Source organism: Rhinoderma darwinii, chromosome 4, assembly GCF_050947455.1.
Source record: "Rhinoderma darwinii isolate aRhiDar2 chromosome 4, aRhiDar2.hap1, whole genome shotgun sequence".
Taxonomy (NCBI): Eukaryota; Metazoa; Chordata; class Amphibia; order Anura; family Rhinodermatidae; genus Rhinoderma; species Rhinoderma darwinii.
Window position 1 is genome coordinate 104,347,888 of NC_134690.1, and position 19,515 is coordinate 104,367,402.

Consider the following 19,515-nt stretch of genomic DNA (forward strand, 5'->3'; position numbering starts at 1 on the left):
TTTTTCTGTTATGCTAAGGAAATATTACTAGATAACATTTCATGCTGAAGCGATGATAGACCCAATCAACAACAGACAAGATATCTGTAATCTAAAACATAAGAGCGTTTTCCCCTAAAATAGAAAATCATCTGTAAATACCAGTAAATATAACATTTCACTGATAGCAAATCTTCTCACTATGTAGTGTTACATTATTATGTAGTGATACTTCACCTGCTCCGATATTGCTGCATTACTAGCCATATGTGCGGTTCAGTCCTCCAAGAAAAAATGAGGGACAAGCTCTGGTAGTACTGAAATAGTATTTCATTCAATAAGCTCCATAAAGCTACCTGGCATAGGTAGTCGTCTATATGAGATGCTTTAACGTAATGTTTGGGGGTCTATTACAGTCAGTGTTTAGGTAGATTATGTCCTTTTCCTGATAAATATAGTATAGACATAGGACCAACTTGTATGTACAATGCTATATATCTCTTCCTTACAAAATGTGCAGGTGTATAAAGCTGTTAGGGTATGTTCACACGAGGGCGTCCGTTACGGCTGAAATTACGGGGATGTTTCAGCCTGAAAACATCCCCGTAATTTCAGCCGTACCGGCATGTGCAGGTGCTTGAACGCCGCGTCAATTACGGCCGTAATTAGCGCTGCTATTCATTGGAGTCAATGAATAACGGCTCCAATTACGGCCAAAGAAGTGACAGGTCACTTCTTTGACGCGGGCGTCTATTTACACGCCGTCATTTGACAGCGGCGCGTAAATATACGCCTCGTGTGAACAGACAAACGTCTGCCCATTGCTTTCAATGGGCAGATGTTTGTCAGCGCTATTGAGGCGCTATTTTCAGACGTAATTCAGGGCAAAAACGCCCGAATTACGTCCGTAAATAGGACGTGTGAACATACCCTTACATGTTTACTCATTATTCTCAGACTAGGGTCTCTGCGATTATAATTTGCATAGGCATTGAGAAAAATGTCAGGGTGCCAATCACAGCAAATTTTTGAGAAGGCTCCTTAGCCATACCCACAACATGTTTGCCATACTTATCCCAGATAAATAGTGACCATTTACTGCATACAGTGTCCACAAAGTGCCAAAGTTTTGTACATTGACCAAACAAATGGTGCACACAATGCCCAGACAGTGCCATACATTGCTAAATTACACATTGCACCTCACATTGCATAGGGTACCATAACTTGCATAAATCGATAGTGTGATAAAGTGCTTAGATAAATCGTGTTCTCACATTGTACCAGATAAATAGTGCAAAAACGTAGGCCCCATGCACACGACCGTAAAAAATTTCCGGAATCGCGGACCGCAATACGGTCCGCAATTACAGACCCATTCAGTTCTATTGGCCGCGGACACCTTTCCATATCGCTAGGGAATGGTGTTTATGCCGTAGAACTGTGCTGTGAATTATGGAGCTTGTCCTACTTTTTGTATTTTACGGGCCGTGCTCCCATACTTTGTATGGGAAAATGGCCCAAAAATGAGGCCCGGGCACGGCCGTGTGCATGAGGCCTTACAGTGATAAACCAATGTCTCCCTGACAATACTAGCTTCACCATCGTTTTTCAGAGCGCCTAAGGACCATTTGGGCTTGATGGAATAGTATGTTCTCAAATCCAAGAATGTTCTGCTATATCTGGGATACTTAAGAGCCATGCATTTACCTCTAAAGAGCCATGAATAGCAAAACAAAGCAATATTTATGGTCAGTTCACAGTTTTTTGGCTCTGATTTTGAAGCTGATTTTGGCCACTCGCAGGAAAGAAAAGTGGCATGTCCGTTCTTGCCACAGTCTCAGCCTCTGATTTCCTATTGAATTAATGTGAAGTAGAAAAAACCTGCAGTGCTAGTTTCTGAGCGCATTTTGCTGCGTTTTTTGCCGTGGTCCTTGCATTAGCTTCAATGGCAGCAGGCGAAAAACGCTGCAAAAAAAAAACACACCTAAAAATACGTGCAGGCAGTTCAAAAGGAAAGAATTCTGAGGCAGATTTTTTCTGCCTGCAAAAAAACTCTGTGTAAACAGGACCTTAGAACGCCTCCTGACTCCGTTATGGTCACTTCAATTAGGAAGAAACAGTCATATGTACCATGTCTATGGAGAAGAAATAGATGCATATAGTGTATTTTAGCATAGATGAACTCTAACCCATGTTTTAGTTTCAAATTAGATGCACTACTGACAAGTTACAGCCTGTATTATAGTCCAGTGCTTTATTCAGAATTCTGATGGTTGCTATGAAAATCTTTGGTTGGACTGAACCCTGGTTCTGACTCGACAATAAAGGTGGATGCAGCAGTTTGCAACTCCACCTGAAGCTGAAAAGTGAAGCAAATAACACCATTTTTTTTTCTTTATACAAGAGCGTACTTTTGTCATACATTTTGATGGTATGCATACCTTTTTTTTATCACTGAATTGATAAGTATATTCAACTTACACATGTCAATACAAAGGTAATCTATAGGCAACCTATTAAACTATACGAAATACAGTTGTATGCGTTGGCGCATATGTTTGGCCTATACAGTAGTCAGAAGATTTCCCCATCATATATGTCGAACGTAATGAAAAGCATAAGGTCTGATCAAAGCCTAATCTTGAATCAATTATATGAATTAGTTTTAATTTTTGCATTTAAAGGGAACCCGTCACCAGCATTTCACCTATCGAACTTGATTTATCCCTCACTGGCCGCTGCTATTAAAAATTCATTGCCTTTATCACCTCTCCTAAACTCCTCTTCCGACTGTAAATAACGGTCTGCAAACATTTTGCGCATTTTATCATTATAATCCGGTGTCCCTTTGTGCGCACACACCAGAAGAGGACATCAATGCACAAGAGCGGGATTTTGTGTGGCGAGGAGCTGTCAATCAAAAGTAAACTCGGAAAGACTTGAGGAATGAAGATATAACTCTTTTCAAACGAAGATATGACTCTTTTATGCTCATTAGCATACGGTGTGGGAAAACTAAAAAACTGAATACTAAAGCTACAGAGCCGACTAAGAAGACAATTATAGGTTATATAGACATTATTTTTCACCCACTACCAGCAGGTATTGCTGGTTTAATAGGTGAAATGCTGTTGACAGGTTCCCCAAAAAAAAACTGCCACTAGAGGGCACCATTGTGACAATTACAAACAATTATAGCAAAACTTCGTAAATCAGTAAGCATTTTTTTTCTGATATAAAATATAATAAAATTACGAAACAAAACAAAATAGTGTGGTCAAATGAAATGTTGATTAGAGCCATTTGAATTGTTTCCTAACATTTGTAGACTGATAAAGCCGAATATGTAGGTCTACGCACCCAACAAGTAAAACGCTGTGTCCGAATATTAATTTTTTATGTAGCCACAAAATTAGATGCATTGGTCTCATTTTAGTGTTTTGCCCTTAATTTGGTGAAAATTAAGTAAACAAAAGAAAGTCCACTAGTAATGTCTGAAGAACGATTGTTGTGAATAAATGCTTCTGTTTGTAATCATTCAGTATATGATAAATGCACAATATTTAACTTATAGTCTTGTTTATTCTCTGAGTTACTACACAGCAACATTTGGCTAAATGCGAGCTACAGTAAATTTGCTGGAAAATAGCAACCTCAATGCCCTCCTATGGAAAATAATGTAATGGGTAGAGATGAGCGAATCCATTCTACACCAATCGAATTCTGTCTGAACTTGGCAAAATCCGAAACTTTTGAGATTTGTGGCCGCCATTATGTTGGCTTGGCGTTTTAGGGTTGGCCACTAAATGTTTATTTTCACTAATGTGTGGGAAACAGCACTATGTGCCTGTAATGACAGGGTAGGGAGACAGACAGGTGAGCCCTAATCTACCCGCCACTCAGTCCCTGCCTACTTGCACGACCCGTCCTAGGCGATGTTGTACAACTGGGTGATGGTCCCTACGCTCAATATGTGTACGACAGACAAACAGACAAGGGTACACAGAAGCTAAGGGAAATGGGGCAGTTGCCCACGGCAACACCGTGAGCAACAGGAGTAGTGAACGAGCCGAGTCAAACCAGGAGTGTACGAGGTACCAAACGCAGAGCAGGAGCGTAGTCAGTAAAGCCAGGGTCAAAATGAAGCAAGGTCAATAATAATAGCAGGAGCAGCAGAGACAGGAAACAGGAAAGAATCACAGGCAAAGACAAGCAGGAAATGAAGGTATAAATAGACCGAGGGCGGGAGCTAGAACCGTCTGGCCAGGCTGTGATAGGTTCTCCCACTCCTGAGCCTACCAGCCTGATTGGTAGCAGATCGAGTCACTCTATCAGATCTAGGAGCAGGTGCAGACTGATTAACCACGGGCGTCGACACAGAAGCTGTGTCTGGCAGATACTTTACAGTACCCCCCTTTTATGAGGGGCCACTGGACCCTTTCTAGGTGGACCTGGCTTATTGGGGAACCGAAGATGGAACCTTCTGAGCAATACCCCAGCGTGAACATCCCGGGCGGGTACCCAAGTCCTCTCCTCAGGCCCGTATCCTCTCCAATGGACCAGGTACTGGAGGGAGCCTTGGAACATCCTGCTGTCCACAATCTTGGCCACCTCGAATTCTACCCCTTCAAGGGTGAGAACAGGGACCGGAGGTTTCCTCGAGGACGGGGATCAGCGTTTCAGGAGGGAGGCATGAAACACGTCGTGTATTCGAAAAGACGGGGGTAACTCCAGTCGGAAGGAGACAGGGTTAAGGACCTCAATGACCTTGTACGGACCTATATACCTATATACCTATATACCGGGGAGCAAATTTTTTGGACGGGACTTTAAGGCGCAAATTTTTTGGACGGGACTTTAAGGCGCAAATTTTTTGAAGACAGCCACACCAGATCCCCGACCACAAACAAGGGGTTAGTAGAACGTCTTCTATTTGCCCGAGTCTTTTGTATGCTCTGGGACGCCTCTAGGTTCTTCTGAACCTGGGCCCAGACTGTGCACAGTTCCCGATGAACGACATCTACCACGGGATTCTTGGAACCACCAGGTGAAACGGAAGAGAACCGTGGATTAAACCCAAAATTACAGAAAAATGGGGAGACCCCTAACGAGTTACTGACCCGGTTATTAAGGGAAAATTCGGCGAGGGAAATGAAGGAGACCCAATCATATTGACAGTCAGAGATAAAACACCTTAAATATTGTTCTAGAGACTGATTAGTCCTCTCCGTTTGGCCATTCGTTTTAGGATGGAAAGCCGAGGAGAAGGACAGATCAATCTCCAACTTTTTACAGAAAGCTCTCCAAAACAATGAAACAAATTGTACCCCTCTGTCAGAAACAATATTGACAGGAACCCCATGGAGACGCAAGATGTGTTTGACAAACAAGGTAGCTAACGTCTTAGCATTGGGTAGTTTCTTGAGGGGCACAAAGTGGCACATCTTACTGAAGCGGTCTACTACAACCCACACCACCGACTTGCCTTGAGATGGAGGCAGATCGGTGATAAAATCCATGGAGATATGGGTCCAAGGTCTCTGGGGAATGGGTAAAGAACATAGTAAGCCCGCTGGTTGGGACCTGGGAGTCTTGGACCTAGCACAAATTTCACAAGCGGTGACGTAGGCCTTAACGTCTTTAGGCAACCCAGGCCACCAATAGTTTCTGGCAATGAGGTGCTTGGTACCCAGGATGCCTGGATGGCCAGATAGTGCAGAGTCATGATTTTCCCGGAGTACCCTTAGCCGGAATTGCAGGGGAACAAACAGCTTGGTCTCAGGAAGGTTCCCGGGAGCTGAACCTTGATCAGCCGCAATTTCGGAGACTAAGTCAGAATCGACAGAGGAAATGATTATACCTGGGGGCAAAACACAAGCAGGATCTTCCTCTGAAGGAGGGCTGGCCATGAAGCTACGCGACAGTGCATCAGCTTTAATATTTTTAGACCCAGCCCTACAGATGACCAAAAAGTTGAATCTAGTAAAAAACAACACCCATCGAGCTTGTCTCGGGTTTAGCCTCCGGGCAGATTCTAGGAAAACCAGATTCTTGTGGTCGGTAAGGACCGTTACCTAGCCCCCTCCAGGAAGTGGCGCCACTCTTCAAATGCACATTAAATGGCTAAGAGTTCGCGGTTGCCAATATCATAGTTACTCTCAGTTGGCGAGAACTTCCTGGAGAAGTAGGCACAGGGACGGAGATGGGTGAGGGACCTGGTACCCTGGGACAAGACAGCACCCACTCCCACCTCGGAGGAGTCAACCTCCACGATGAATGGCTCCATTTGGTTAGGCTGAATGAGCACTGGGGACGAGATAAAGCACTTCTTAAGGACCTCAAAAGCCTGGACCGCCTCCGGAGGCCAGTGGAGGAGATCAGCACCTTTGCGAGTAAGATCCGTAAGAGGCTTAGCGATGACCGAGAATTTAGCAATAAATCTCCTGTAATAATTAGCAAACCCCAGGAAGCACTGTAACGCCTTCAGGGAGGCAGGTTGGACCCATTCAGAAACAGCCTGAACCTTGGCAGGGTCCATGCGGAATTCATTAGGAGTGAGGATTTGACCCAAAAATGGTATCTCCTGCACCCCAAACACACATTTTTCGGTTTTAGCAAAGAGCTTGTTTTCCCGAAGTGCCTGGAGCACCTTCCTGACATGCTCAATGTGGGAGGACCAGTCCTTGGAAAACACAAGTATGTCATCAAGGTACACGACAAGAAATACCCCCAGGTAGTCTCTTAAAATCTCATTTATGTAATTCTGGAAGACTGCGGGAGCATTACACAACCCAAAGGGCATGACAAGGTATTCGAAATGACCTTCGGGCGTGTTAAACGCAGTCTTCCACTCATCCCCCTCTCTGATGCGGATAAGGTTATAAGCCCCCGAAGATCAAACTTAGAGAACCATCGGGCCCCCTGAACCTGATTGAAGAGATCAGGAATCAAAGGAAGGGGATACTGGTTCCTTACAGTGACCTTATTCAAGTTTCGGTAATTGATGCATGGCTTAAGACCACCATCCTTCTTCAGGTAGAGTGTTCACCTCCTCAGGGAGAGAAATAAAATTAACAGAAAAACATGACGTAATACATTCATTACCCCATTTGGTAAGATCCCCAGTATTCCAGTTAAACGTGGGATTATGCATCTGCAACCAGGGAAGGCCTAAAACCAAATCAGACGATAATCCCTGCATCACCAGTACAGTGCACTGCTCCAAATGCATGGAGCCAACAATGAGTTCAAAAACAGGGGTATGCCGCGTAAAATAACCATTAGCAAGTGGAGTGGAGTCAATACCGGGACAGGTTTAGGCAAATCAATCAATGGCATAGCTAGAGACATAACAAATTCCACAGACATAATATTAGCAGAAGACCCTGAATCCACGAAGCAGACCTTCCCTCAAAAGAGACCTGAAAGGGAAGCAAGATCTTATTAGGTTTCATATTTACGGGAAATACCTGTTCGCCCAAGTGACCTCCCCGATTGTCACTTAGGCGCTGAAGTTCTTCCGGCTGCTTATTCTTACGCCTAAGACAGTTGTTCATTTGATGATTGCCATCCTCACAGTAGAAGCAGAGATCATTCTTCCTGCGGAGCTCTCTACGTTGTTGGGCAGACACGGAGGCCCGAGTTGCATTGGTTCATCCGAGTCGGTCAAGACGTACTGCTAAAGCCATAACCTGATCTAGAGAGTCAGAAGAGGGATAGTAAAGTAAAAAATACCTTTTAATTAGTAACTAGTTAAAAACAGGGGTAACACACCACTGTGACATAAGCCCCACCGTGATTGTTAAAAAACGTATTAAACAAAAAAACACTGAGTCATTGTGATACATCTAACTCGGTGTTTATAACAATATTATGTCTGGAAACAGCATATATCCAGGGCACATCAGTAGTACAATCCCAAAATAAAGCACAGGCGTCCGAATAGATCGGGTCTCCTAGTGCTGGGTGTAACACGATATGACTATCCCCAATGCAAACATTCCATAAACAAAACAACGACCCTACGCGTTTCAGGTACTCATCCTCAGGGGTCCGTATAATGGTAACTCTGGCCTTCACACCAGCGATAGAATCCTTTAACAGCAGATATTCTGCTGTGCGTCACGGCAAAGATGCACGTATTGATGTCAACGGCATACTTCATTGCAGGCGCTACGTTACTATAAACGCTAAACTCCACCCCTCGTATTCTAGCGGCAAACATGAACTGACCAATCCCCACACCCTCACGATTAGTGACACCTGCCCATGTGACCCCCCGCCGTCAGCTGACAACCAGGGGTCATCATCGGCCGCATCAAGCCGCACGCGCAGGCGCAGTAGAAGTCAGGGACAATTCGCCCAGACTGCCAAAATAGGAGAAGGTAAGCGCTACACGATAATGGATTGTAAGTAAATCTCGCGGGACAGTTAAACACCGCAAGTAGGCTACCTCACAAAGCAACTAAAAATGTAATTAAACATATGTAGGGTGGAAGGAAATACGATCCCTCATGACATGGGGGACCGAGAGACGATCGCCGTTAAAAAACGGCAGACCAATAGGGCCATCTCAAACCTACATGTGTTGGGCAAAAATGAACTCACCCACCCCCTGGGCAACCCAAGGGAGATAGGTTGTCCATAGGGAGTGTTAAATAAAACATGTATAATTAGTCTGCTCATTTAAACCTGCTGGATGTATGCATTCCAGTCTGTGGATCCATTGTGCTTCTTTGCGTAAAATCAGGTTATCCCAATCACCTCCTCTTTTGGGGGGTCTAACAAGTTCAATAGCTTGAAACTTTAAACATGCTGCCTGGCCTTGGTGTTTGGCATGCACATGCTTAGATATTGGGGTGTCCCTATCATGGACAATGTCTCCAACATGCTCCCTAATACGGCGACGAAATTGTCGTGCTGTTTTTCCCACATAGTTAAGGGGGCATGGACATGTGATTAGGTAGACCACTCCCGCAGTCTTGCAATTGACATAATCCCGAATAGTGTATTGTTTCTGTGTGGTGACGCTAGTGAAGCTATTACCTTTAAAAATGAAATCACAGGCTTTACAGCTACCACACCTAAAGGTGCCTGGTATTTGTCTGTCCAGCCACGTGCCCCTAGGTGAAATGGGGTCAAAACAGCTGTGCATGACTCTGTCCCTTATATTTTTCCCTCTCCGATAGGTGACAGACGGCCTCTGTGTGATTTGATCTACCAGATCTGTATCAGAACTGAGAATACGCCAATACCTATTCAGTATCTGCATAATATCATTTTGTTTGGAATCATAGGTACCTATGAGTCTTGTGACCTGTTCTTCTTTCCGTTTTTTAGGGACCAGAAGACATTGCCTATCAGCATCCCTTGCTCCCTCATAGGCCTTCCTGATAACCCTCTCGGGGAAACCTCTGTCCTTCAATCTAGTTTTGAGCTCCTTGGCCTGGAACTCAAAATCACCCATAGAACTACAATTCCTACGTACTCTCATAAATTGGCCTTTTGGTATGCCACTTTTGAGGGAATGGGGATGACAGCTATTCCATTGCAGGAAACTATTTGTTGCTGTTTCTTTCCTATGTACCTTAGTGTGGATTGTGCCATCTGATGTTTTTGTGATTTTCAAATCTAAAAAGGACAATTCTTTCTCACTGATCTCACATGTGAATTTAAGTCCTACATCATTCTTGTTGAGGGCTGCTACAAAATTATGGAACTCATCCGCTGTAGAGTTCCAGAGGATCAACACGTCATCAATATATCTAATCCATAATCCAACAGATGAAGTCCAATTGACAAATTTGTCCCCAAAGACAATCGTCTCCTCCCACCAGCCAAGAAATAAATTTGCATAGGTGGGAGCAGCAGGACTCCCCATTGCAGTACCACATTTCTGATGGAAAATTTTGTCTTCAAAAATAAATATATTTCTTTCAAGAACAAACTGTAATAACTGCATGACAAACTGGTTATGAGCTACAAACTGGCAGTCTGGGCGAATTGTCCCTGACTTCTACTGCGCCTGCGCGTGCGGCTTGATGCGGCCGATGATGACCCCTGGTTGTCAGCTGACGGCGGGGGGTCACATGGGCAGGTGTCACTAATCGTGAGGGTGTGGGGATTGGTCAGTTCATGTTTGCCGCTAGAATACGAGGGGTGGAGTTTAGCGTTTATAGTAACGTAGCGCCTGCAATGAAGTATGCCGTTGACATCAATACGTGCATCTTTGCCGTGACGCACAGCAGAATATCTGCTGTTAAAGGATTCTATCGCTGGTGTGAAGGCCAGAGTTACCATTATACGGACCCCTGAGGATGAGTACCTGAAACGCGTAGGGTCGTTGTTTTGTTTATGGAATGTTTGCATTGGGGATAGTCATATCGTGTTACACCCAGCACTAGGAGACCCGATCTATTCGGACGCCTGTGCTTTATTTTGGGATTGTACTACTGATGTGCCCTGGATATATGCTGTTTCCAGACATAATATTGTTATAAACACCGAGTTAGATGTATCACAATGACTCAGTGTTTTTTTGTTTAATACGTTTTTTAACAATCACGGTGGGGCTTATGTCACAGTGGTGTGTTACCCCTGTTTTTAACTAGTTACTAATTAAAAGGTATTTTTTACTTTATTGTTACTTCAGTGAACTATATAATTTACTCATATTGTGGGAGCACAATTAGATTTCTATCAAACTAGACAGTGAAATTACATTTAATCCATACAGTTAATAATTTCAGTTTATCTAGGTATGGCAGCCTTTGCACTTTCTGAATTAAACACAGATGGGTGGATGAGTGAGGCCAAAAGCGTCTTTTCAGAGTGTGAACTGACGTATACAGTTCAGGGTGCATCTCTCAAATCCACCTTTAAAAATCTTAATAGACTGCACAAAGATTATACTAGAAGTTGGTGGGAGATCCAGAGTCTGGAAAACTATTTAAAGAATAAGATAGTTCCCAGAGGTCTCAGGGTCCCCATTGTCCCAGCATTAAGATTAAAAACCGCTAATATTAAAGAAAGGTGGGAACAGGAGATTACAGGGAGCTCACTTAGGCTGATGCAGATCTTGGTAGAGGAAGAAAAAGTCCAGTTTGACTTTATTAGTGTTGAGCTTAAAAAAGAGATTGAGGCAGCCAAGTCCTTGGTAGATACCCCAGGTTTTGAAAAAAGGGACAAAATCCTCCAACAAACTTTGGAAAGGTTTACTAATCATCTTAAGGAACGAAAACACTTCCAGTTCCAGAGAGACCTACAGGAATTTAGGGAGAAAAAAGCGTATGATTTTGTCACTACACAACAACAGCAATATCAACAGACCAATAGGGGGCCGAGGGAATCTGACCCTTCCACATCAGAGAGTGAAACTACAGACTCTGAAAGAGTGGGCCCATTCTTTGGCGGTAGTGGTGGGAAACACAAATTTAGGGGAGGAGCAAGAAGTAGAAACAGAGGCCGTGGGAGAGCCTCTTCTAATAGTGGCAATAATTTTTTAGCCAACAATCCTCCCATTTCCCGCTATATGCTGAGGGGTCAAAAGGATTAGTGAAGGGGAATAACATGGATAGGCTTCAAATCATTAACCTTTCTGAATATAATTTGAGTGCATCAGAGATTACACTATTAGAAAAGGGACTTTCCTTTGTCCCTACAGTTAAATTTGACTCATTTTCGTGGATAAAAGATCTCAATTTATTTGCTCGCAAACTTAAATGGATAAAAATTTTTAAACACCATAATAGAAAAAAATGCATGGAATTAGGCCTAGAGGAGTCTGATATGGAAGGTCTTTCGGCCCTTGAGGGGCTACTAGAGGAATCTGGACGCACTCCAGGTATAGGTCCCTTCACCAACCTTAAAATGAAGAGTAGGAAATTGCCACCTATAGGAGACTTTACCAATGTGGATTTATTTGTGGATATGGTGGGAGATGAGATCAAAAGTCTCAGTCAGGATAGCAGGGGAATGGATAATAATTTGTCTTGGTCTGAACGATTAGCTCTGACCACTTTAGAGAAAAAAGAGAATATTGTTCTCAAATCATCCGATAAAGGTGGGAACATTGTGGTCATGAGCAGGGATGGCTATAAGAAGATGTGTGAGGACATTTTATTTAACCATGACTGCTATACCATTTTAAAGGATAACCCCACGGCATTATTCAAGAAAGAGTTGCTGAGCATTTTGAGTGATGCAAAGAGCAGATCTTTGATTAGTGCAGGGGAATTTGGGTTTTTATACCCACAATTTCCTGTTATGGCGTGTTTTTATAGCCTGCCCAAAATCCACAAAGGTTATCCTCCTTTACGTGGTAGACCTATTGTTTCAGGCATAAATAATTTAACTCAAAATGTGAGCACGTATGTTGACCAAGTGTTGCGTCCCTTTGTTTTGAGTCTCACATCATATGTGCGTGACACAATGGATGTCCTAAAACAGATTGATGGCATTTCCCTGGAGAAAGATACAATTTTGGCGAGTCTGGATGTCGAGGCGTTGTATTCATCCATACCGCACAAATGTGGCTATAAAGCGGTCGAGTACTATTTGGGATCTAGAGGTACCCAGTTTGTAGCTCATAACCAGTTTGTCATGCAGTTATTACAGTTTGTTCTTGAAAGAAATATATTTATTTTTGAAGACAAAATTTTCCATCAGAAATGTGGTACTGCAATGGGGAGTCCTGCTGCTCCCACCTATGCAAATTTATTTCTTGGCTGGTGGGAGGAGACGATTGTCTTTGGGGACAAATTTGTCAATTGGACTTCATCTGTTGGATTATGGATTAGATATATTGATGACGTGTTGATCCTCTGGAACTCTACAGCGGATGAGTTCCATAATTTTGTAGCAGCCCTCAACAAGAATGATGTAGGACTTAAATTCACATGTGAGATCAGTGAGAAAGAATTGTCCTTTTTAGATTTGAAAATCACAAAAACATCAGATGGCACAATCCACACTAAGGTACATAGGAAAGAAACAGCAACAAATAGTTTCCTGCAATGGAATAGCTGTCATCCCCATTCCCTCAAAAGTGGCATACCAAAAGGCCAATTTATGAGAGTACGTAGGAATTGTAGTTCTATGGGTGATTTTGAGTTCCAGGCCAAGGAGCTCAAAACTAGATTGAAGGACAGAGGTTTCCCCGAGAGGGTTATCAGGAAGGCCTATGAGGGAGCAAGGGATGCTGATAGGCAATGTCTTCTGGTCCCTAAAAAACGGAAAGAAGAACAGGTCACAAGACTCATAGGTACCTATGATTCCAAACAAAATGATATTATGCAGATACTGAATAGGTATTGGCGTATTCTCAGTTCTGATACAGATCTGGTAGATCAAATCACACAGAGGCCGTCTGTCACCTATCGGAGAGGGAAAAATATAAGGGACAGAGTCATGCACAGCTGTTTTGACCCCATTTCACCTAGGGGCACGTGGCTGGACAGACAAATACCAGGCACCTTTAGGTGTGGTAGCTGTAAAGCCTGTGATTTCATTTTTAAAGGTAATAGCTTCACTAGCGTCACCACACAGAAACAATACACTATTCGGGATTATGTCAATTGCAAGACTGCGGGAGTGGTCTACCTAATCACATGTCCATGCCCCCTTAACTATGTGGGAAAAACAGCACGACAATTTCGTCGCCGTATTAGGGAGCATGTTGGAGACATTGTCCATGATAGGGACACCCCAATATCTAAGCATGTGCATGCCAAACACCAAGGCCAGGCAGCATGTTTAAAGTTTCAAGCTATTGAACTTGTTAGACCCCCCAAAAGAGGAGGTGATTGGGATAACCTGATTTTACGCAAAGAAGCACAATGGATCCACAGACTGGAATGCATACATCCAGCAGGTTTAAATGAGCAGACTAATTATACATGTTTTATTTAACACTCCCTATGGACAACCTATCTCCCTTGGGTTGCCCAGGGGGTGGGTGAGTTCATTTTTGCCCAACACATGTAGGTTTGAGATGGCCCTATTGGTCTGCCGTTTTTTAACGGCGATCGTCTCTCGGTCCCCCATGTCATGAGGGATCGTATTTCCTTCCACCCTACATATGTTTAATTACATTTTTAGTTGCTTTGTGAGGTAGCCTACTTGCGGTGTTTAACTGTCCCGCGAGATTTACTTACAATCCATTATCGTGTAGCGCTTACCTTCTCCTATTTTGGCAGTCTGGGCGAATTGTCCCTGACTTCTACTGCGCCTGCGCGTGCGGCTTGATGCGGCCGATGATGACCCCTGGTTGTCAGCTGACGGCGGGGGGTCACATGGGCAGGTGTCACTAATCGTGAGGGTGTGGGGATTGGTCAGTTCATGTTTGCCGCTAGAATACGAGGGGTGGAGTTTAGCGTTTATAGTAACGTAGCGCCTGCAATGAAGTATGCCGTTGACATCAATACGTGCATCTTTGCCGTGACGCACAGCAGAATATCTGCTGTTAAAGGATTCTATCGCTGGTGTGAAGGCCAGAGTTACCATTATACGGACCCCTGAGGATGAGTACCTGAAACGCGTAGGGTCGTTGTTTTGTTTATGGAATGTTTGCATTGGGGATAGTCATATCGTGTTACACCCAGCACTAGGAGACCCGATCTATTCGGACGCCTGTGCTTTATTTTGGGATTGTACTACTGATGTGCCCTGGATATATGCTGTTTCCAGACATAATATTGTTATAAACACCGAGTTAGATGTATCACAATGACTCAGTGTTTTTTTGTTTAATACGTTTTTTAACAATCACGGTGGGGCTTATGTCACAGTGGTGTGTTACCCCTGTTTTTAACTAGTTACTAATTAAAAGGTATTTTTTACTTTATTGTTACTTCAGTGAACTATATAATTTACTCATATTGTGGGAGCACAATTAGATTTCTATCAAACTAGACAGTGAAATTACATTTAATCCATACAGTTAATAATTTCAGTTTATCTAGGTATGGCAGCCTTTGCACTTTCTGAATTAAACACAGATGGGTGGATGAGTGAGGCCAAAAGCGTCTTTTCAGAGTGTGAACTGACGTATACAGTTCAGGGTGCATCTCTCAAATCCACCTTTAAAAATCTTAATAGACTGCACAAAGATTATACTAGAAGTTGGTGGGAGATCCAGAGTCTGGAAAACTATTTAAAGAATAAGATAGTTCCCAGAGGTCTCAGGGTCCCCATTGTCCCAGCATTAAGATTAAAAACCGCTAATATTAAAGAAAGGTGGGAACAGGAGATTACAGGGAGCTCACTTAGGCTGATGCAGATCTTGGTAGAGGAAGAAAAAGTCCAGTTTGACTTTATTAGTGTTGAGCTTAAAAAAGAGATTGAGGCAGCCAAGTCCTTGGTAGATACCCCAGGTTTTGAAAAAAGGGACAAAATCCTCCAACAAACTTTGGAAAGGTTTACTAATCATCTTAAGGAACGAAAACACTTCCAGTTCCAGAGAGACCTACAGGAATTTAGGGAGAAAAAAGCGTATGATTTTGTCACTACACAACAACAGCAATATCAACAGACCAATAGGGGGCCGAGGGAATCTGACCCTTCCACATCAGAGAGTGAAACTACAGACTCTGAAAGAGTGGGCCCATTCTTTGGCGGTAGTGGTGGGAAACACAAATTTAGGGGAGGAGCAAGAAGTAGAAACAGAGGCCGTGGGAGAGCCTCTTCTAATAGTGGCAATAATTTTTTAGCCAACAATCCTCCCATTTCCCGCTATATGCTGAGGGGTCAAAAGGATTAGTGAAGGGGAATAACATGGATAGGCTTCAAATCATTAACCTTTCTGAATATAATTTGAGTGCATCAGAGATTACACTATTAGAAAAGGGACTTTCCTTTGTCCCTACAGTTAAATTTGACTCATTTTCGTGGATAAAAGATCTCAATTTATTTGCTCGCAAACTTAAATGGATAAAATTTTTTAAACACCATAATAGAAAAAAATGCATGGAATTAGGCCTAGAGGAGTCTGATATGGAAGGTCTTTCGGCCCTTGAGGGGCTACTAGAGGAATCTGGACGCACTCCAGGTATAGGTCCCTTCACCAACCTTAAAATGAAGAGTAGGAAATTGCCACCTATAGGAGACTTTACCAATGTGGATTTATTTGTGGATATGGTGGGAGATGAGATCAAAAGTCTCAGTCAGGATAGCAGGGGAATGGATAATAATTTGTCTTGGTCTGAACGATTAGCTCTGACCACTTTAGAGAAAAAAGAGAATATTGTTCTCAAATCATCCGATAAAGGTGGGAACATTGTGGTCATGAGCAGGGATGGCTATAAGAAGATGTGTGAGGACATTTTATTTAACCATGACTGCTATACCATTTTAAAGGATAACCCCACGGCATTATTCAAGAAAGAGTTGCTGAGCATTTTGAGTGATGCAAAGAGCAGATCTTTGATTAGTGCAGGGGAATTTGGGTTTTTATACCCACAATTTCCTGTTATGGCGTGTTTTTATAGCCTGCCCAAAATCCACAAAGGTTATCCTCCTTTACGTGGTAGACCTATTGTTTCAGGCATAAATAATTTAACTCAAAATGTGAGCACGTATGTTGACCAAGTGTTGCGTCCCTTTGTTTTGAGTCTCACATCATATGTGCGTGACACAATGGATGTCCTAAAACAGATTGATGGCATTTCCCTGGAGAAAGATACAATTTTGGCGAGTCTGGATGTCGAGGCGTTGTATTCATCCATACCGCACAAATGTGGCTATAAAGCGGTCGAGTACTATTTGGGATCTAGAGGTACCCAGTTTGTAGCTCATAACCAGTTTGTCATGCAGTTATTACAGTTTGTTCTTGAAAGAAATATATTTATTTTTGAAGACAAAATTTTCCATCAGAAATGTGGTACTGCAATGGGGAGTCCTGCTGCTCCCACCTATGCAAATTTATTTCTTGGCTGGTGGGAGGAGACGATTGTCTTTGGGGACAAATTTGTCAATTGGACTTCATCTGTTGGATTATGGATTAGATATATTGATGACGTGTTGATCCTCTGGAACTCTACAGCGGATGAGTTCCATAATTTTGTAGCAGCCCTCAACAAGAATGATGTAGGACTTAAATTCACATGTGAGATCAGTGAGAAAGAATTGTCCTTTTTAGATTTGAAAATCACAAAAACATCAGATGGCACAATCCACACTAAGGTACATAGGAAAGAAACAGCAACAAATAGTTTCCTGCAATGGAATAGCTGTCATCCCCATTCCCTCAAAAGTGGCATACCAAAAGGCCAATTTATGAGAGTACGTAGGAATTGTAGTTCTATGGGTGATTTTGAGTTCCAGGCCAAGGAGCTCAAAACTAGATTGAAGGACAGAGGTTTCCCCGAGAGGGTTATCAGGAAGGCCTATGAGGGAGCAAGGGATGCTGATAGGCAATGTCTTCTGGTCCCTAAAAAACGGAAAGAAGAACAGGTCACAAGACTCATAGGTACCTATGATTCCAAACAAAATGATATTATGCAGATACTGAATAGGTATTGGCGTATTCTCAGTTCTGATACAGATCTGGTAGATCAAATCACACAGAGGCCGTCTGTCACCTATCGGAGAGGGAAAAATATAAGGGACAGAGTCATGCACAGCTGTTTTGACCCCATTTCACCTAGGGGCACGTGGCTGGACAGACAAATACCAGGCACCTTTAGGTGTGGTAGCTGTAAAGCCTGTGATTTCATTTTTAAAGGTAATAGCTTCACTAGCGTCACCACACAGAAACAATACACTATTCGGGATTATGTCAATTGCAAGACTGCGGGAGTGGTCTACCTAATCACATGTCCATGCCCCCTTAACTATGTGGGAAAAACAGCACGACAATTTCGTCGCCGTATTAGGGAGCATGTTGGAGACATTGTCCATGATAGGGACACCCCAATATCTAAGCATGTGCATGCCAAACACCAAGGCCAGGCAGCATGTTTAAAGTTTCAAGCTATTGAACTTGTTAGACCCCCCAAAAGAGGAGGTGATTGGGATAACCTGATTTTACGCAAAGAAGCACAATGGATCCACAGACTGGAATGCATACATCCAGCAGGTTTAAATGAGCAGACTAATTATACATGTTTTATTTAACACTCCCTATGGACAACCTATCTCCCTTGGGTTGCCCAGGGGGTGGGTGAGTTCATTTTTGCCCAACACATGTAGGTTTGAGATGGCCCTATTGGTCTGCCGTTTTTTAACGGCGATCGTCTCTCGGTCCCCCATGTCATGAGGGATCGTATTTCCTTCCACCCTACATATGTTTAATTACATTTTTAGTTGCTTTGTGAGGTAGCCTACTTGCGGTGTTTAACTGTCCCGCGAGATTTACTTACAATCCATTATCGTGTAGCGCTTACCTTCTCCTATTTTGGCAGTCTGGGCGAATTGTCCCTGACTTCTACTGCGCCTGCGCGTGCGGCTTGATGCGGCCGATGATGACCCCTGGTTGTCAGCTGACGGCGGGGGGTCACATGGGCAGGTGTCACTAATCGTGAGGGTGTGGGGATTGGTCAGTTCATGTTTGCCGCTAGAATACGAGGGGTGGAGTTTAGCGTTTATAGTAACGTAGCGCCTGCAATGAAGTATGCCGTTGACATCAATACGTGCATCTTTGCCGTGACGCACAGCAGAATATCTGCTGTTAAAGGATTCTATCGCTGGTGTGAAGGCCAGAGTTACCATTATACGGACCCCTGAGGATGAGTACCTGAAACGCGTAGGGTCGTTGTTTTGTTTATGGAATGTTTGCATTGGGGATAGTCATATCGTGTTACACCCAGCACTAGGAGACCCGATCTATTCGGACGCCTGTGCTTTATTTTGGGATTGTACTACTGATGTGCCCTGGATATATGCTGTTTCCAGACATAATATTGTTATAAACACCGAGTTAGATGTATCACAATGACTCAGTGTTTTTTTGTTTAATACGTTTTTTAACAATCACGGTGGGGCTTATGTCACAGTGGTGTGTTACCCCTGTTTTTAACTAGTTACTAATTAAAAGGTATTTTTTACTTTATTGTTACTTCAGTGAACTATATAATTTACTCATATTGTGGGAGCACAATTAGATTTCTATCAAACTAGACAGTGAAATTACATTTAATCCATACAGTTAATAATTTCAGTTTATCTAGGTATGGCAGCCTTTGCACTTTCTGAATTAAACACAGATGGGTGGATGAGTGAGGCCAAAAGCGTCTTTTCAGAGTGTGAACTGACGTATACAGTTCAGGGTGCATCTCTCAAATCCACCTTTAAAAATCTTAATAGACTGCACAAAGATTATACTAGAAGTTGGTGGGAGATCCAGAGTCTGGAAAACTATTTAAAGAATAAGATAGTTCCCAGAGGTCTCAGGGTCCCCATTGTCCCAGCATTAAGATTAAAAACCGCTAATATTAAAGAAAGGTGGGAACAGGAGATTACAGGGAGCTCACTTAGGCTGATGCAGATCTTGGTAGAGGAAGAAAAAGTCCAGTTTGACTTTATTAGTGTTGAGCTTAA